This window comes from Talpa occidentalis, unplaced genomic scaffold (assembly GCF_014898055.3).
Source record: "Talpa occidentalis isolate TD23 unplaced genomic scaffold, MPIMG_talOcc4v2.1 talOcc4.4, whole genome shotgun sequence".
NCBI lineage: Eukaryota > Metazoa > Chordata > Mammalia > Eulipotyphla > Talpidae > Talpa > Talpa occidentalis.
In genome coordinates, this window is record NW_023604295.1 from 89,132,710 (window position 1) to 89,154,821 (window position 22,112).

The 22,112-nt window shown below is 35.5% G+C and overlaps 1 pseudogene; it reads left to right on the top strand.

Moving 5' to 3' along the window:
- The first annotated feature begins 5,045 nt into the window (after window positions 1–5,045).
- Window positions 5,046–15,772, top strand: LOC119258192 (non-POU domain-containing octamer-binding protein-like; annotated as a pseudogene).
- Window positions 15,773–22,112: the final 6,340 nt, after the last annotated feature.

Below are 22,112 nucleotides of genomic sequence, written 5' to 3' on the forward strand. Positions count from 1 at the left end.
ATCATTCTCAAATAGGAAAACATCCTTTGTATGACAAGGGTGCTTCCTGATTTCCTTGAGTAACAGCTGGGATTGATAACTGTTCTGATTGTAAGCAGTCTGTTCCTTTTGTATAGAAGGTTACACACCTAGTAAAAACAAGGTGATTTGGGAGTAAAGATGCTCCTTAATCCCTTGAATGTACAGTTCATCAAGTAAAAGAAAACCTGTTCAGGTTATTCAGAATTGGGACAATCAAAACACAATTCTAGACTTAATCTATGCTTTGTACACTGCTTTGGTTATACATCTTTATTTCTGAGGCTAACAATGGAACTTTTGATGTGTGTTCACTGTGCATATGACAGTGGGAGTGGGGAAAACAGGCTGGGTGCTCTTGTGTGTCCTACCCTGGCCCAGGAGATCATTTGTTTATTTATTCAGATTTGTAACTCTCTCCTCAAGAGTAGAATGTCCAACCAATATAAACCTTTAGAATTTGTTTAGCTGGTATCTAATCACTTCAAAAATGTAGGTTTTTTTTTTTTTAACTTTCTTCTTGATTCTGAATGAGGATTTAGTTAAATGCCTGTTTAAGAATTGATGAGTAATTTAAAGGATTTAGGAGAACATTCTGTGCTATTATATGCAAATACATGCCATGCATGACTCCCTATGTCATTAACCTGGCAGTCATTTCATGCATGACTCCCCATCTTATTAAGCTAGCAGTATGGAATATTTGATTTACTAAACTGGTATGAACTACTTAGTGTGCTAATATAGGAATATAACTTTTAAATTTCTTTGGAATAACTATCTTTGAAACAGATTTTAGAAGACGATAACATTATTTTGACAGCTGTGCTCAGTTTCTAAAAGTCTATTTTAGGAAGCTTCTTATAACTGTTGGAAATGTACCTGTGTGATTTGAATGAACCATACAATAATTGAAAATGAAAATCATCATAGCAATAAGAGCACTTAGAATTCTGTAGCAAGTGATTTGACAACACAGGTAAATAAATTTGGTAGAAATGTTTCCTCTACACAGGATGTTTAACAGTGTACAGTTGCCCGAGAGTCTGCCACTAGGCTCCCAGTTACCATGATGCTTTAAAAACTCTTTTTATAGCCATGGTCCCCCTGGCTCCCCCTTCCCACTTTTGTTGCCATAGCAGCATTCATTGGCCATGGGATTTACAGGAAAAAAAAAAAAGAGGGGGAAGGGGGCTGCATATTTGTAAAGTTGGTGCAGTGCCAAATGTAGCAGGAATTATAAATGCAGGATGCTGGATGCTTCCTTTAGTGTCCATTTCAGCTGGCGCCTAATGTCACCCACATAATCACAAACCACTCTGTCATCATTCAGACCAGCTGCATGAAATGAGACAAAGGGAAATTTTGCAGCAACGGAGGGAATGGTAATTTAAAAAGCTTTTAAATGATGTTTTCTATGTTCCTCAATCAACAATATTTTAAAGGCTTTAATTTTTTCCCCTAAAATAGGATTTCGTTGTTGTTGTTGGCTTGACTGATGACATATTAGCACTAAGTTGGCCAAAAAAATGTCAGACTAGAAAGGAGGTCAAATAGATAAATCCAAAAAGGAGTGGAAATGAAATATTTATAGTAATCTTCATTTTTGCTAGGGTTTTGCATTTATATTATATAGCTAAATTTGCCTTCACTCTTTGTCTAAGGTATAATTTTTGAACCATAGATAGTCAATGCTTATCAGATATGCCATTCAATAAATACTTTCATATCTGTGATATTATGTTCAGTGTTTATTCAGTCATGATATGTGTTTTAAGTTCAAAGCAACAGGAAAAAAATATGTTCATGGGGGAAGAAAACCAAGAGGATAATCCAGGGAAGTTGGTGAACTGTGACATGTGTGGGGTTCATGCAAGCCATGAATATGTAAGGGAGACTGGATAAGCCTAGGGCGGAAGGGGTGGGTGGGTGCTAGTAGGGGAATTGGTCCAAAAGAGAGGGAATATATAATGTGTTTGCTTCCAGCAATTCCAGGGTTTTGGCAAATTCACTAGGATACACAAATGGATGAAGTGGTCTCTTAAAACTGGAATTGTTTATTGGTAGATGGTTGGAAATGGTGAAATAAGCTATAGAAGAAACATTCATGTTTGGCTGAGTCTATTCTCAGTTAAAATTTTCTTCTTTATGAACTCTTCATTCTAAATCATAAATAGTGCCTGCATACGAGGACAATTACATGAAAGGAAATGAATTGAGAACCCAGATACCGACTCATTATTATCTTGGAAATTGATAAAAGACAGAAATGGCATTATGAATCAGTGGAGATAGGGATGAATATTCAATGATCAGCTTGGAAACACTTTGGTTATTTATGTAGAAAAAGATTAAAGATATATGACATAGAATTGGATAAAAATTAGAATTTTACTAAAAGAATCTAAACTAAGAAAAATGTAAAAGTCTATTTCATGAGTTTGAGAAAGATAAAATGCTTATTAACAGCTATAGAAGTACAAATAATAAGAGAGAAATAACATAGTTTGGTAACAAAATGGCAAAACAGTGAGAAGATAAATTAGAGTCAGTCTAGGGAAGATATTTTCAATGCAAAAAAACTGAGGATCAATTTGCATAATAAATAAAGAACTCCTGTAACTTAATAAGGAAAAGACTGTTTAAAAACTTAAATTGATAAAATTGGCTGAACAATATGAATAGGTCACTGGCAGAAAAAGATCCCTGAGATGCCAATGTTCAAACTCATTGGTAGGGATGAAATTCACAGAAAAACAAAATATTTCATAAATATGAGATTGGTAAAAATTTAAAATCTGACAATGTCAACTCTGATGGAGATTTGAAAAATGCCAGTGGGAATTTAAATTTGTACTAGGTCTTTGGAAAACAATTTGTTAAGATATGGTGAAATTTAAATGTGCCCACTGGTTAGGGGCAGTGGGGAGGGGAGAGCAGAAATGATGTGGAGGCACACACCATTGAAAGAGGGGACACCCATACAGAAGAGTTGGTGTGCTTTACAGAAGCTGGGTACCTGGAAAGGACACTAGATTGCAGTTCCCATCCCCCACTTCTCAGACCAGCAGTGAACTTCTAAACTGCACTAACTGCACACAGGCTGCCAAGTTTCAGATCTGGAATTCTAGAGAGGAGAGATACTGATGATGCCACAAACATGAGTTATTCATTCTCCTTCCCCCCACCCTAAACTTCTCATTCATTCCCAGTAGCAGCTGGAACACTCCAGGCTCCTTCCCACCCGACGAACTCAGCAACTCTAAAGTCTCAGTAGCTACGGAACCCTACAAACCACCCCCCATACACACACCCACAGAAATCACAGTACCACTTGTAGAAAAAAGTAAAAGTAGATCAACTCTCTATGGCACTGCTATATATATTTTAAAATAGAGAACATTAAATTAGCAAAATGTGTAGATCAAAAAATATAACACAAGGGAACTTGAGGTCTTAAGGAATATGACATCACATGGAAAGAAAAAAATTCCAGAATCTAACAATAAAAGACATGGAAGATTATATCTGCCTATTAGATATAAAGTTAAAAATTGCTGAATGTTGAATGAGACGTGGAAAAGGGACAATTCTTCTTAACCAATGTTTCTATAAGGACCTAATTTGGATCCTGTTTCAAATAAACTATAGTTACATTTATGAGGCAATTGGACATGTAAGTACTAAATAGTTCATATTATTTTAGGTGTGATACTGGTAGTACAATTGTTTAGTACTATAATTAAAGAAAATGGTTGAGACAAAGAGGATAGTCTTACTTCTAATTTTACTATAAATAAGTAGTAAAATTTACTATTACTATAAATAGATAGTAATTTATTATTACTATAAATAGTAATTACTATTACTATTTTCTGTTCAGAAAAATCAGTTCTGAACATATCTGTAGTTTGATCAAAAAAGTCTCATTTAGTCATTTGTTTAACAAATATAGAGAGAAACTATCATTTTTGCATAAGAGATGTCAGTAACTAAAAAAAAAAAAAAAAGAATATCCATGGCTTTATGGAGTTTATATTTCTACAAGGGGAAAAATGTACTGTAAACAAACATAAGTAAATGATATGCCATTGGTAATATATAGTACAGAGAAAAATAAAACAGGCAAATTGTTGGTGAAGGGGATTATTATTTTATATTGTGTTAAGGAAAGCCTTACTAATAAGATACTATTTAAATAGATCTGAAGGAAGTGGAGACATTTCAATAGCTGGGGTTAGGAGGGGTGGAGTCTTCAGGCATCTGGGACAAGCAGTGTAGAGGATGGGGAGGTGAGAGTATAGCTGAATGTTCCAGAAAGAGTGAGGAAGTCAAGTACTGCCAGAGTATGGAAGTCTGAGATCTAAAGGAGTCAGAGATCTAGGAAAGCTAGGTCACGTGGAACCTTGTATAGCAAAATAAAAGTTCTCCATTTTACTCATGAAACAGGGCTATAGCTCTGCTAGTGTGGGCCAAGATAGAGGAGAGGCCACTGTCTATGAGTTCTCATCCATGCACACAATTGCATGACCATTCAGGCCACGGAACAACAATGGTGTTTATTTAACAGGCGAACCAAGAGTTTCTAAGGCCAAAATTGTCTGGTTATCTCACCCAGATAATGTCCACAGTGTCCAGAAGTCCCTGACAAAATACTGCTTGTTCAAGATGGTGCTGATTTGCCAATGAGGGCCTGGAGTTCATGGAACCTGGGCAGGCCGTGGGCGAAGATCCAACTCACAGTGGCAGCTGGAGGTGGTCACAGGTGGGGTCTCTGAGATGATGCCACAGCAACCCACAGCCACAGTCTGAAGGTTGGGACAGACAGCACCAAATACTGGACCAGGCAACAATGGAGGCAGCAGCACCGGGAAGCAGTGCTGGACCATCAGAAGTGGCCAACAGCTCTCAGAGGTGACCCAGATGCAAAGTGTAGGTCAATTCTCAACAGTGCCAGATAATGCTGAGCCATAGTGCTGGTCACCACCACACACCAGAAGGGTGTGGCAAAGACCCAGGTGCAGGCAATGGCAGAGGAAGGACCTGAGGCAGGTGCCGGGGGTAAGGCTGCCCACAGGCTGCATCTCAGGTGCTGCTGGGAACTCCTGGGCAGCTGCTTCCTTCAGAGCAGTGTGCATTGGACTACTGCCCGCACACACTGGGGCAGCGTGGTGGGAAACCACCTTGCCACATAGCCTCTAGGTGCTGCCATGCAGGCAGTGGGCCTTGGTAAAACAAGTCATGCCCCAAGGTTTGTGCCCTGGGGCTCAGGAATCACTCTGAATGAGGTGGGGACCTAGCAGAGATTTTCTATGGCAGTATAAACATTCTTATTTAAGTTTATAGAGATTACTCTTTTTCAGTGTTGAGATTCTGTCTTAAGGCAGGGGCAGAAGAAGGAAAACCAGTTATCAGCCACTAAATTACACCATAAAATTCAGTTGCCTTTTTTACTTTAGTTTCAGCAATGTCATAACCAAATTTCTAATTTTCTCCTTAGCTCTTTAACTCTTGCAGTCTTTCTATTTATTTTATTGGGCCAAATCTATTCCTTTCTCACACAAAATCCTTCAGAATTTTATATGTATTGTATATACACACGTACATATACACACATACATATATATTCATATATACCATTCTGCTGTATGAATACACCATTGTTTATTATTCATCAGTTGATGGACATTTGGATTGTTTATACTTTTTGGGTATTGCAAATAAGGCTACTATGAACATGGGTATACAAATATTTGTTTTAGTCTCTGCTTTCTATTCTTTAGGGTATATACTGAGAAGTGGAATGGATTGATCATAAGGTAATTCTATGCTTAGTAATTCTATTTCATAAAAATGCATAGGCGTGGAAGTTTGAGAGAGAACCAAGAGAGTGTTGTCTTGAGAGTGAAGTGAACAAGTGCTTCAAGAAATAGGAATTGTTCAACAGTATTGATGCTACTAAAATTTTGGGTAAAATTGTGAACAAAGTGTTGTTCATTGGATTTAGTAATGTGGGTTAGAAAAGAGGTAGAGGAATAGGAATAAAATTCTGACTTACAGGGCCTCCCTGGTGGCGCAGTGGTTGAGCGCTGGGTTGCGAAGCTGCCTGCAGCCTCTGCAGTGCCGGTTCGATCCCCGGCTGCTCCCCAGCCACTGGAGGAGGATCCCACATGGCGCGCAGACCTCTCCTGCCGCCCGCTGCTCCCCTCAGCAGTGTACTTCGGTCCTTCTGCCTGTTCTGCTCCCCGCTCTGGCTCTGGTGAATTCTCTCACCCTCCCGCACTTCTGACTGTACCCAGTGCATGTATAAACAAAGAAACAAATAAAATAAATAAATAAAACATGTCTCTAAAAAAAAAAAAAAAAAAAAAAAAAATTCTGACTTACATAGGTTTAAGTGGTTATGGAGTAAAATAGTTGGTGTTAATGGTTATGGATAACTTATTTGAAAGGTAAACAAAATATAAAGATGACTTATAACTTGACTATGGGATAATAGTTTCTAGGTGGATAGTATTGCAGAAGAAAGAAGGTAAGAGTGGATGTAACAACATGAGAAACCAGTAGTTTGAGGACTGGTAGAGAACAGAAAGATGAAGAAAAGACATATTTGTTCTTTTTGTTTCAGGTGTGACATTTATCTTCTCTTGCCTTCAAACATTAGAGTTCCTGATACTCAGGTCTTCAGATTTGGACCAGGACTTACATCAGTGACCTTCTGATATACTTGGACATTTGAATTCAGAATGAATTATATCAATGATGCTTTTGATTCTCCAACTTACAGAAGATGGATTGTAGGACTTACCAGCTTTCATAATTGCATGAGCCAAATTTTCCAATTCCCCTCTACCCCCACAGATACACACACACATATATGCACATATATGCATATATATGGTTCTTTTTCTCATTAGAATCCTGTATAATATATATATATAATTATTATTGTATTGTCTGTATTGTTTTCTACACTACACTATGAGAGTTCTCATGAAAGAGACAGTCCAGTTGCTGTTTGTAATAAATGTAAAGACTAGTTTGGGATGTAAAAATAGGTGGGTGATGGTACAAAATGATATAATATTGTTGTATCGGGACAGAGATAGAGCAAGATTACACAGAGTTGGTCTCTGTGGCAGTCTTTGGTTGTGTTTATTTTGGTTCTCTACAATCCAGTCTCATGATAGGAATGTAGTTTCTTACATCTTTTTTTGTTTGTTTGTTTTTAGTTTCTTACATCTTTATGATTGCATGGAATCACGTTATTCGTTCTAATCAGCGAGCTGTGAGAGAATGCAATATATCCATGCTACAATTTAATACTACTGGGTGACTTCTAGCTTTCCTCCCCAGATCTCTGAGTCCAAATTACAGGGTTATCTTTCAATGCCTGGCACGCATGTTGTTTCCTGCTCTAGGCAGTACCTCATTTCATGCTATTCCTTTTACCTTCAATTTTTTATCCACCTCCTTCTGCAATTCCTCAGACTTAGGTGGGCATTGCCTACTGATACAAACCACCTTTATGTGTTCTTAATTTTATTCACTGCCATTATAGTTAATTATCTAATAATTTTTTCTTGGCTAATAGACTGTTAGGCACAAGAAAAATCTTGGCACTTCTCAGGTCCCAAACTTACTACATGTATATATCTTAAATATATACTTATATACTTAAATGTAATCCTATATATATATTTTCATGTCCCAATATATATATGATTATAATTGAAGGATTTAATGATAGCTCTGTTTGCAATTCTGAGCAGCTATCGAAATTTAAAAAATTTTAAATGACATATAAGGTGCACATTTATTAAGTTGATGTTAATTCTATATGAAGTTTCAACAATCATTAGATTGACTAGTAAATAAGAATGTAGGCTGTCTCACATTATACAAAAAAGTGAAAAAGTATCCAAACAATATCCCCACTTTATATTGCTTACAAATTCTAAGCAGATAGAAAAACTAGAAATTTAAAAATGAATTTCTCTAAAACTTAAACTCTAAGAAAAAATATGGTTACCAGCAAGAAGGGGGGTATGAAATGAAAGGGTAGAGGGTTTCAGTAACCATCACTTACACATTTTTGCAAGTTTTTGCCAACATTTATTTAGTATGGCCAGACTTTGTTTCCTTAATACAGTGAATGTGAAATTGTGGGTGGCACTAGAACTTTGGTCATGGGTGTGGTGAGGTATATGTTTATATGTATCAAGGTGTAAAGCTTTCTATGAACACTGATACAACATTTAAAACCAAAGATAAATCAATAAATTTTTATTAAAATAGATAAATAAAAATATACTTTTCAAGGAATACTTGGTCAGTACATTGAAGTGTTACATTATTCCTAATATTCCAAACATTTGAGGGCCTCCCTTGTGGTGCAGCGGTTGAGTGCTGGGTTGAGAAGCTGCCCGCAGCCTCCGCAGCGCCGGTTCGATCCCCGGCTGCTCCCTGGCCACCGGAAGAGGGTCCTACATGGCGCTAAGACCTCTCCTGCCTCCCGCTGCTCCCCTCAGCAGTGTACTTCGGTCCCTCTGCCTGATCTGTTCCTCACTCTGGCTCTGGTGAATTCTCTCATCCTCCCGCACTTCTGACTATACCCAGTGCTTGTATACATAAATGAATTAAAAAAAAATCTTAAAAAAAAATATTCCAAACATTTGAAACAAAATTTAAATTCCTACAACTAGTAACATTATATCAATAATTTAACTGCATTCTGCATTTTTTAAAGATTAATAGATCACTAAATTATGTGACATCATGTTTGATTTCTTCAATCTCAGAATTGAAAATGTTAAAAAAATGTCTAATCACTTCTGTCAAAACAAATTCAGTGTCTTTTCTATTCTAAATATGTGAGCTAACTGAAATATTCATTAATCTAGCACTTAATGATTTTAATTTTCAGATGGAATGATAGCATTTCTGAGCTATTTATATTCAAACCACAAAAATAAGCTATTTTCAGGGGTCAGTGGAGGCAAATAATTTAGAGCTAATATTTTGCTAAATATATTTTAAATGAGTTACATAGACAGACACAGTGCTGGCTGTGTAAGTCATTAAGAACATTCATACTGTTGTTACATTATTTGTTTTGAGATCCTTATTTATATACAAATCAACTTATTTGATAGTAATATTTTGACACCTTCTGGAAATTTTCTTGTTTCTTAGAAATTTATATGTATATGACTCTTTGCTTTTTTGTGTTTTTAAACTTTATAAATTAGGCCTCCCTGGTGGTGCAGCAGTTGAGTGCTGGGCTGCCTCTGCAGTGCCGGTTCGATCCCTGGCCACTGGGCGAGGGTCCCACATGGCGCGCAGACCTTTCCTGCTGTGTCCGCTGCTCCCCTCAGCAGTGTATTTCGTCAGTCTGTCTGTTCTGCTCCCTGCTCTGGCTCTGGTGAATTCTCTCACTCTCCTACGCTTCTGAGTATACCCAGTGCTTATATAAATAAATGAATAAATCTTTTAAAAAAAAAATAAACTTTATAAATTGATTTTGTGAAAACACTGAAAATTATTTGAGAACAAAACTGGAATTTTGTGGAGAAATTATAATTCATATAATTATATTATTTTTAATTATTTTATTCTCTTCTTCCCAATAATGAGTTTGAGAAAGTATAAAATATGATAGACTCTCATAAAGAAAGAAATATCTAATATATTAATAAAGTGTTGGGTGGAGAAAAAGCAATAAGGGTGAATAAAATACAAAAATAACCTTGTTTTGTTCAGGGGATACCTTCACGGACACACAAGCAGTGACTGAATAATTCCTTCCTGAGTACTCTTAGCAAAGTCTGTACAGTGATTATTTTTCACTGATATTATGACGTCTGACTTCCTTTAGTTTGACCTCACTGGCTACAGTGATAATTTGGTCCTCTTCATAAGGTCAAAGACATTCTACTATTTCAGCTAAAATGCACAATATATAATTGAAAGTGTATGTGATGTGAATGGATAATTTAAAAATAATAACCAATATTTTTAATTGGTTTAATATACTCATGTATTTACCTCCCAGTTTCTGAAGAAAGAATTGAAGCTTCCTAAGGGCTCCTTTCCATCATGTCTTCCTCCTTCCTCTTTACATGGAACTTGTGCTTAATTTTATTAGTATTACTATTGCTATTATTAATTTTGTGTATAAAAACTGGGGTGTAGGTCAGAGGTATGGGGAGTGAGAAGATTCACCAGAGACAAAGTGGGGAGCAAAACAGGCAGATTTACTAAACTATACTGCTAAGTGGAACAGTAGGTGAGACTGGAGAGGTCTGCTGCGCCATATGTGGGTTAGTTTCCTGGTTGGGGAGCGAACTCAGCCTGAGCGGTGATAGTGCTGAGATTTAACCCCTAGGTCACGAGGGAAGCCCTGTACTTAATTTTAATCTTGTGTTAATCATTAATTTACTTTCTTTAATGTAGTGTAACCACATGCAAGTATATTCCTAAGTAGAAAATGTTTTCTTTTTGAACATTTATATAGGGTCACACTGTATTTCCTGTAACTTGCTTTCCTCACAAGTAATATCTTTATCTCTCTTATATCTTTAACTATGTTTACAATTTTATATTGTATGAATTTACAACCATTCAATCCACCACTCTAGTTTCTAAGTTTTGGTTTTTTTTTTTTTTTTTTTTTTTTTTGCTATTACTAAGAACAATTCCTGATGTTCTTGTGTAATTTCTCTAGATAGAGAATTACTTGATAGAGGAATTACTGAATTATACATTATCTAGCAAGTGAACTTTATTAAGATATAAGAAATTGTTTTTAAGGTTTTATCAGTTTATGTAACCATCACTCACTTATTTCTGCAAGTTTTTGCCAACATTTATTTAGTATGGCCAGACTTTGTTTCCTTAATACAGTGAATGTGAAATTGTAGTCTCAATTTGTATTAATTTTTACTAATGGGATCAAACATCCTTTAATAGGTTTATTGACTATTTTTCTTCAGTAAGTTTATATTAGTGACTCATACAGCAACTTGACTGATGGTCCCGCAATATCCTTACCACCTGGTTTTCAGGCCCTTCTGAGAACCCCTCCCTTTCAGTGAGGGTGAGATCCAGTGATTTGCCTGTAGTAAGCAGAGCATGGCAAAAAAAAAAAAAAAAAAGAATGATGGCATATCAGTTCTTAGGTTCCCAAGAGACTGTGGCTCTGCTTGCTCTCATTCTTTCATTCACTCACACAAAGAAATCAATGGGCTTGTTATGAGTTATGCAGATAATCATTAAAACTTTGAATAATGATAATTTTGTTTGCGTTTATTGTCATAAAGAGAAATGTACCCAGTGTTTCTGAATTCTGGGGCTTTACTGAGTAGATATCACTTTAATATATTTTAGTTTAGTTTGTAAAATCTATCTAATTAAGAGAGATATTTTAAGAAAATATTTTTTCATAGAATCATAAAAAAGAGTACTAAAAAGCAATCAACAATATTCAAAACAAATTATCATTATAAAAATATTCTAATTTAAGTTCCAAGAGTGCTACTTAATTAATCCTTATCTGCTCTACTGGGTCAGCAGGCTTTCATGAAATCTTTTACCTCCGGACTAAAAGGAGTCCTGGCAATTGTGACTCAGTCTAATGGTGTGGTCTGAAAGTTGCGCCAAATAATATAAGATCAGGGACTGTACCCAGGAGTCTGTTCTTTAAAGTTTTAATTGCTTAGAGAATCTTCTACAATCCTTTACATGAGGGTTTCAGACTTGACCTTGTTGAATACATGCACTCAGGTCTGAATTTATAGCAGAGCTTTAAGGCACATGGTTAAGAATATAAAAAACTAACTGTAGATGATAAATACTTAATCACAGTCATTCATTTATTGTTTAAAGATTTATTTATTTATGCATACAAGAACTGGAGTAGAGGCCAGAGGTGCAGGGGGTAAGAGGATTCACCAGAGACAGAGTTTGGAACAGAACAGGCAGATCTACTGAAATACACTGCTGAAGGAAGCAGCGGGAGAGGCAGGAGAGGTCTGCTACACTATGTGGGTTGCTCCCTGGTCGGTCTGGGATTGAACTTCTGTTACAGTGTCTGGCAGTAGCTTGACAGTGCTGCCTTTAACCCCTGCACCACCAGGGAGGCCCACTGTGATAACTAAATTTATAACTGAAACTAGTAATAGAATGGAGAAAAGTAATAATCTCTAACTCTGTATAATAAATATCCATTTCATCAAGATTTTGATCCGTTTTTTTTTTCCCCTGAGTGTAAAAACATAATGTTCATAAAGAGCATTGAGAACACCCCTGGGTTTTCTTATAAAGCACAAAAACTTAACCTAAGGAAATCTGAGTATCTCTTCTAATTTAACATCTCTTCACATGTAGCTCTTAAACTGTGGGTCTAATTAAGAAATATGGTACAAATTTTGATCTGATCTTGGAAAAGCAAGTGTAAGTCACCACAAAGCATTTGAAAATCTGATTAAGAAAGATAGGATCATGAATACCTGAAAAACACTTAGTTTTCTATTTAATCAAAGTGACAATACAGCATCTAAAAATAAATACAGAAGGAGACAACAGAAATATAAGAAATATTAGTTACTTCACCAAGAAGGAAACTGTTTCTTTGTTAATGGTCAAAGACAGGGTGAAGACAGCAAACATAAAATACAGAAAATTCTTCTTGTAAGACACAGAATTTCTGCCCTTTGCATAGATTACACCTAAGGGGAAGAGTAGCCTTTCATATTTTAGATAAAGATTGACAAAAGTTTTTCTATAAATGGCAAGATAATATATATTTTAGGATTTGTAAATCATATGTTCTGTATTACAATCTCAAGCCTGTTGTTATAGCAGGAAAACAGTCTTAGACAATACATAAATAAATGGATTTGAGTGTGTTAGAATAAAATTTTATTTAAAGAAACAGATGATCGGACAGATACGGTCTATGGAACATAACTCACTGGCTGTTGTTTTAGTGAACGAATTAATCAGAAACCAAAAAGACATGCTCATCAAAATGGAATGTGAATTGTAAGACATTTTTGTAGCTGCTTTTCAGAGTCATGTATTAAAAACCAAGGCAAAGAAATCTATGCCTCCAAGATATAAACTTTCTGTAGCATATAAAAATTAGAAGTAAAAATACATAAAAGTAAAAGCCTTTGATCAATACTTCAGTAGTCCATTATATTTAGAAAACATGTACATATCTTAAAATTACCTGTTAATCTGTTCAGTATAACATTAAGCCAAGATTTTAGAGAGTACTTTTAAGTTGACACATATAAATTTTTATTGATGTAAATATTATTAGTATAATGAGTTAGTTAAATGCTAACTTTTATTTTTCATAATCTAAATATTATGAAGAGGTATCATCAGCTTATTGGATCTGTAAACCTGTAAGAGTCTATCACTTTCATATTAACATTTTATAAGTGATAAAACCACAAGTAAAACACAATATATGCATGTGTAATATTTAACATAGATAAATTAGAAACTTAAACTCATTAGCTTCATTTCCAGTGTTTCTTTGCTAACAATTTCTATAAGAAGGAACTTTATTAAGTCTATATACCTTACAAAAATATTAAGAATTTTTACTTACTTATTTCCTGAAAATTTTAGAACTGTTTTCTTTCTAAAAGTGCTTATTTATCTCTATATTCCCAACAGAGTTCTTCAATGTAATTCATAGACAACTTCTAAGGAAGAGAATAATGAGAAGTAAAATAATAGTTTAAATATAGGTAAAGAGACATATAAATGAACAGTGAATCAACTGTATAATTTCAGTTGCACAAAAAATGCATTGTTCTGCACATCAAAAAGCTTTAATCCTAATGAATACAGAATTTTTAAAGCAGTTTGAACTCAAAATAGACAATTAATCAACAGCTTAATAAACCAGATTTTCTAGTCTCTCATCTGAGAATAGATGTCGATCATTCATCAACAGTAATCACTAAATGATTAGATCAGAGTTGGCAAATAGGCCAAATCAGCCCACTGCCTACTTTTGAATGACTCACAAATAGACTTTACATTTTAAAACAATTGAAACAAATCAAAATAATAATAATAATATTTTGTGACACATGGAAATTATAGGAAATTAAAATTTTAGTGCCTATGCATAAGGTTATACTGGACTCAGTCATGCTTGTTCATTTGCAATTGCTTGTGAATATCTTGTCTGATGTCTATAGCTGCTTTTGCACTATAATAGAAGAGTTGAATAGTGATGACAGAATTATGTCTCTCAAAACCTAAAATATTTATTATATGACCTTTTACAAACATGGTTTTTCAACTCTGTATAAGACCATAGAATAAATTTCCAATCATTGCTGCCACCAAGGAGGAATAAAATTATTTGTACAGGTATGTACAAATCAAAAACAATATCAAGGTTAACATTACTATGAGAACATTAGGTGGAGGGAAGAAAAACTTCAAAGTAATAAAACCTTCAACTTGGGGAAGGAAAAACATACTCCAAGGAAGCATCAGCAACATCACCTCCAGCACCATAAGAAGCAACAATAGCCGCAGCCACTGTTGCCACCAATAACTGCATGAGGGCAACAAGCCAACAGCCAAAATGAAGATTTGACTACTGAACTGAAGAATTTCAGAAAATCAGGAGGCAAGACTTTCATCCAAAGTAGCTGGTTCTTTGTGGACAATTTCCCTCCTGACATTACTATGGACAACATAAGAAAATTATTTGAAAAACATGGAAAGGCAGGTGAAGTTTTTTTCATAAGGGGAAGCATCCCTCACAGAATTAAACCTTTCTCAGTGTGTGTCTGATGAACTCCTGGAGGAAGCCTTTTCTTTGTTTTACCAGGTTTAGAGGGCTGTATTCATTGTAAACAATTGAGGAAATGCTTCAGGAAAAGACATTGTTGAATTATCAGGGAAACCAGCTGTTTGGAAATTTCTGGACAGATGCAGGGAAGAATCCTTCCTGCTAGCTACATTTCCAAGGCCTGTGACTATGGAGCTCATGGATCACTAAACTGATAAAGAGGGACTTCCAGAGAAGTTGGTTATAAAGAACTAGCAATTTCACATGGAGATAGAGAAACCACAAAGATTTGCATAGCTTGGCTCATTTGAGTATGAGCATGCCATTCACTGGAAAGAAACAATTGAGATGGAAAAACAACAAAACAAAAGGAAGTTCCTGAGAAGCTGGAAATGGAGATGAAGATGAGGGTTTCTTGCCATGAGCACCAGGTCATGTTGGTGACGAATATGGAAGGTAGAAGAACTGCATAATCAAGAAACAAAAATGAAAGCAATCAGAGCTCAGGCAGAAGAGGGAGCATAGGCACTGTGAGGAAGAGATAAAGTGACAGCAGGATGAAATGATGCAGTGACAGCAGGAAGGATGCAAGAGAACTTCCCTGATGCAAGAAGTAGAGTATAGGGATGGGCCAGATGGCTGCTGAAGGTAGCATGGGCATAAACAACAGAGACACCATGCCCTCTGTTCCCATGCCAGGTGGTGCCTTAGCTACACCAGAACAAGCCACTATCATACCAGAGGGCACCTTGAGATATACCTTACCATCAACCGAGTGTTTTGACTAAGGTGCTACAATGTGAGGACCTGGAGCAATTGGGGGGAGCCCCTACATTCAACCTTGCAGCTCCTGGAGCTAAGTTTGCTCCAGAAAACACTACTGATACTAATAACATTGGAGTGTATAGTTTCACAAACCCTTAAAAGAGAGATGTTTTTGGACCAACAAGAGTGCTACCCTAGAAAAGTATTAGGGATTCCTTCTGACAGTTAGGTCTTCCCTGCCTGTACTACTCTAGGGCATGTGTTGGAGACAGAGGACAATGGAGGAGTGGCAATTAACCAATCAGTTCTGTGTGGTCTATTGTTTAACTAATCAATTCTGCATGGTGCATTCCTAAAGTTTCATGTGATTGTTGAGAGCTTTGGGGAGGAGCATGACAAAATAGATCCAGTTAGAGCTCCATTAATCTCAATCATTCCATTCTTTTCCACTTTTTTTCTATTTGCTTTTTCATTCTTACACCCTCCTACCCTAAAGACAGGGCCACATATACTACAAAAACCAAACATCCCCCAATGACCTTAGCCCCACTGCTCCATTCACTCTCAAGTGGGAATTAAGGCAAATGTCCTCAGAGATCACAGACAACATGCGCATGGTTTTGTTATATCTCATGTATCACCCCTTTGTGTCCCAAGGAAGACATTTTCTTAGAGATTTTATTTTTATCATATCCATTTTATTTTTTAATCTGTGCTATCTTGCCTCCATCTATTTCTTGGGTATGGGTAATCTAGAAATAGCCCATTTGTGTGTATCATGTTGCTGTTGACATTTTTTCGTGATAGGCCTAGTACATTCTTGGAAACAGGGTTGCTGCATGCTGAAGGTCAGACAGTACTTCCTTAGGCTTGCCTATCTTAGGTAGTTATGCTATATAATTTTATTGGTGTAACTACATCTGATTCATCTCTGATGCCTCTGAAGTTTTTCTGAGATGTGACAGTAAGGCAGCATGAACTTATTAATATTCATCTTAAGCATTTAGAAAACGGCAACAACAAACTAAAGATGATAAATTGAATGCAGGAGGGGAAAAACCCACAGAAGCAGAATAAACAGTTAAAATTTCTACTGCCACTTCAGATTCACTCTGAGAATCAAGAAACATATTCTATGTCCTATGCAGCCCGTGAGGTTTACATCTTTGTTAAAGTAGCTTCTCTGTTTCTGATAGGGGAATGCATTGGGCATCTCTGTGGATGAACGAACTATAGACTGCTAGAGGATATTACCTTGAAGATTTAATGGATATGAATAAGTTTCCCCAAGAACTCAATAAGTAAGACATGAAAACAAGTATTCCTGCATGATCCTTTTGTATTAATACCCCTTGACATAGATCTGTAACGCTTGTTTTTGTGAAATCCTTATCGGAGTTAGGTATCTTTGTTCTACTTGGTTCACAAAATCTTTAAAGATTTCCTTTGTCTCTGAAACAAGTCAAGATGAATATTTATATTAGTTTTAATGGAATATTATCTAGTTTCTGAAGATTTTGTCGACTTTTGCCGTGACACCATTTGGGCCTGTGTTTTTATGTGAATACATTTTAATAACTATGTCCCAGTTCTGTGGAAATTGACCTAGTTAACCTTTCTATTTTCAACTGGTCATTTTGGTAAATTGTATTTCATTGAGAATTGCTCGTTTTATTTTACTTTCAGATTTATTTGCATTGAGTTATAGAAATAAGTCATATAAAGATGTGTGTATAAGTATGTACCTATGTATATATATTTATATATGTATACATGTACATGATACATGCACATGTTTTGATTCAACGGTTATTTACCACTAGTTACTTAGTATTTTGTGTATTTATGCTTTCTCCCATCTTTTTAAAATTAGATTAGGGAAAGACTTGTTTATTTTGTTAGATATTTTAAAAACCAATCATTATTTTTATTATTTTTTCTGATTTCTATCTCAATTTTTGCTTTGATCTTTACAATTTTTCCTTTCTGTGATTTCCTTCACTTTATTTTGTGTTCCTTTCCAAATTTTTGAGTTAGAAAATATGATTTTATGATTTTTATTAATATGTTTATATGAGATAGTAGATTTTTTTTTCATATTGTTCCTTTTGTTACTTCAAACATTTTGGTATGTAGTATTTTCATTATAGATATGTTCTAAAAATTCTGTAATTTTGTGTTTTTCCCCTTTTATCAAGGAATTGGCTTATAGCAAGGTTTTTTACAATTTAAAGTAAAAGAATGTTTATGTTTTTAATTTTTTGATTTTTGGTATTTTGTTTCTTTGTTTTGTTTTAGCTTCATTTTTATTGATTATAATCACAGAATATTATTTGTTCTGTTTTCTATGTTATAGAGACCTTGAAAATTGCGGAGCACAGAATGCAAACCATGTTCACTATGCTGTATGTAAATTCCTAATTCACAAAATCCATGAACATAATGTAACTGTTGTCTTCCACCAATATGTTTGGGATTGCCTTGTTACCCTCTAAATATATCTGGAATGTGGTAGAATATTATTTGATCTATGATATTAAAGAATTAAAAAAAAAAAAACTCGGGGACCTCCCCGGTGGCGCAGCAGTTGAGTGCTGGCTTGCGAAGCTGCCCGCAGCCTCTGCAGTGCTGGTTCAATCCCCGGCCACCGGCGGAGGGTCCCACATGGTGCACAGACCTCTCCTGCTGCCCGCTGCTCCCCTCAGCAGTGAACTTCACCAGTCTGCCTGCTCTGCTCCCTGCTCTGACTCTGGTGAATTCTCTCACCCTCCTGCGCTTCTGACTGTACCCAGTGCAGTGTATAAATAAAGTATAAATAAATCTTTAAAAAAAAAAAAAAACTCGGCATAGATGTGATGTTATCAGTCTTAAAATCCAAATAAACCTTCTGATGACTCTTCCGTAAACAGTATTCCTAATCACCATCATTCATATCTTGTTTAGATACCTCCAGTGACTGGAGAGTTTTATTTATTTAAAAACTTGCATAAACAGTCCAGAATTATTTTTTTCTTCCTGACCTTAGCTACTAGGACATAATATTAAAAAAAAAAAAAAAGTAGAAAATCTGAGACGTCACCCATCAGTAGAGACCAGAATTTGACCTAGTTTCTCCAAAAGAAAGAAAATATATCTTGTTTTCCGTGTTCAATTATTCTAATACTTATTAGAGAAATAGTAAGTATAACAGCTTTATAATTTCTGCCTTTAGCTCCTGTTCTTTATGAGAAAGAGAAAATTTTAAAATTGTTCTTTGTTCAGTATTCAGTTTACCAGGCATTTGGCAGTCAGTCATGATGGGTCAGAGCTGATTGGTATTTTTCACTGTTAGTGAAGCATTTCTTTGATTGACAAGAGAAAATTTCAGGACTTATATAATGACTGTTCTTTTGTCTTTAATGAGTTACACGGGAGCCAAATGCCTCTCTTAAATGTACCTATAGCTGTCCACTGATCTCAATGTCCAGAATATGAAATCTGTGAGTCAAAGTTGTAACTCTATGGAGATTATCATTTATTTAGTGTGTAGCTGTCTTTCTCTTTGCCATCTGACATCAGAATAAGATTTCAAATGCCCATCAATTTAAAATTTTGGTTGTGGCTGTATTGTGTTGTAATAGCTCCCAATATCCTAAAGTGTTTGGACTCAGTTCCTATTCATTTCAGTTGTCTATCTCTACATTATTTCTAACAATCATTAGAATGCACCCCCAAAGACCTTTCTAACTTAAATCACTCTCTTGTTCTCCTATAATTGACCCAAAATAATTACTTAATATAATATGATCTTTTAAAAAATATTTATTTTTAATTATTTATACATACAAGAGCTGGGGTAGGCCAGAGGTGAGAGGTCCACTAGAGACAGAGTAGGGAGCAGAACAGGCAGATCTACTGAAATACACTGCTGAGGGGAGCAGCGGGTGAGGCAGGAAACATCTATCATGTGGGTTAGCTCCCTGGCCTGGTTGGGGATCGAACTCATGCTGCAGTGGCTGGTAATAGCTTGTGAGCACTGAGAATTAGCCCCTTCCACTACTAGGGAGGCCCCTAGATATGATCTTATGGCAAGGGGTAACCCACGTAACCATGCTAGAGTTTTGGTGTAATACTGGACCAGAGACTTCTTTGAATCTGTATCCTGAGGACCAACAAAAAAATATGTAACTTCTTAGATTTGGGAGTGTATTCAACTTATATTACCTACTGCTGATAAATAAGTTTTGTAGAAATTTATATTTTGAATATAATAGAATATCTTTATCATTTAGGAATTCCTTGGAAAGAAATAAAATAAAACTAAGAATAGATTTGGAAGATGAAAAAATACTGAAGAGAAAAATACTGAAAACTGAAACAAATGAATTCAGTTTTTTAAAGTATTTTTAATACCATTACCATAGACAAAAGATTGACTCAGACAAAAATAAGTTTCCATTTACAATAATATTTTTAAAATATTCAACAAAAAAACTTGGGATTACATAGAACACATTCTATGTGACTAAAACTATAAAATTTCATTTTTAATGTGGTTGGGAAACTGATAAATGGAGGAATACTCTAATTATGTTTGTGGTATGACTGTGCATAGCAATATAACCAAAGGAAACATAATAAATTTAACATTTTTTCTGAATTTTAAGTTAGTTATTTTTCCTCAAATATTTTTATATTTTCAAAAAATTTTATCATGAACACATATTTTATAATTAAAATAAAAATTAAAATCTAAAAAATTGATATTTTATTGATATGAAGGTATAAATAGCAATTTGGTAAAAATTGACAATTCTAAAAGTGAATAAGGTTGTGATTATCATCTAAATAGTACAAATGGTGATTCAGAATCATAAGATTATTAAGAACCAGAAATGACTGCTCTCCTTAGGAGTCTCATGTTATTTTGAAGCAATTTCTAGATATCAAATTCTTTAATCTTCAACTATCTCAGGATATATTTGCAAGGTAAAATGAACCTTTGAAGCAAAATAAGATACCATTATTACTATTAAAAATTTAATGATAATTTAATATCAAACATCTAATCTATACCCAAATTCTGAAATCGTTCCATAATTTTTCTTATGTTGTTTTTTGTTTTGTTTTGTTTTGTTGTTTTTTAAGGATTTATTTTTACACAAGAACTGGGCTACAGTCCAGATGCACACTAGGGTGAGAGGATTCACCCGAGACAGAGCGGGGAACCGAACAGGCAGACTGAAGAAATACACTGCTAAGGGGAGCAGTGGGCGAGACAGGAGAGGTCTGCCTTGACATGTGGGAGTCTTGCGGGCCTGCCAGGATTGAACCCGTGCTGCAGAGGCTGCGGACAGCTTCACAGTGCAGCGCTCAACCACTTGTGCCACCAGGGAGGCCCTCCTATGTTTTTTGAGTTAAAATTCAATGATGGTACATACATACATTTCGATATATGATATGTCTTTTCAGTTCTTTTAAACTGTAGAATTTTCCTCAATTATTTTTTGGACTTGAATATTGTTTGCTTCATAAACTGGGTCCTTTAAATCTGAGAATTTTTCATGATCAGGATTGATTAAATTTTGACTTTTAAATGCCTGTGAATCATTTAATATATTCCCCATTTTGTTGTGGTTTGTTTTTAATTTTTGGCTAGGTCTGTGGCTTTATAAAAATCATATTTTTCTGTAATTTTTCTATTTCTGACCATTTATAGCTATTTTTAAACATGTTCAAGTTATTTTGACATTTCCACCATTAAGAAATAGGATAGGTGTGCTTCTCCCATTGGATCTCAGCTAACTAGTGATTTTTAACCAATAGAATACAGAAATAGTTTTGTGACACCTTTCAAGTTAGGTCACAAAAAAATCATGCAATAGTTCATACTGGGTTTCATTCTAGGGCAATGATTCCTACATGCAATGATGTAGGCTTCAACTCACCCCCTCCCCAAAAGACATTTGATAATGTCTGTAGACATTTTGGCTGTCACAACTGAGAGGGTAGTAACTACCACCATCTAGTGGATAGAGGGTGGAGATGCTGCCATACATCCTACAATTTACAGGGCATCCCCTTACAACAAAGAATTATGTATTCCCAAATGTCAGTAGTTCCAATGCTGAGAAACCCTGCTCTAAGGAAAGTCATATGACAAGTCTGGTTACTTTGCCTGCCATGTTGGAGAGTCCACTTGTTGATTCTCTAATCAATTTACATAAGAACTTTTAGTTCTGAATCACAATCAAATAGGCCTCCCCCATTGCATAGGTGCTTGAGCGCAGCGCTGTGAAGATGTCCACAGCCTCTGCAGACGGGTTTGATTCCCAGCTGGCCAGGGAGATACCACATGGTGCAGCAGACCTCTCCTGTCTCACCCACTGCTCCCCTCAGCAGTGCTGTTGTTCCATCTCCCTGTTCTTCTCCCTGCTCTGTCTCTGATGAATTCACTCACCTTCCCAACCCTCTAAATAAATCTTTAAAAAAAAAAAGAATCACAATCAGTTTTCAGTGA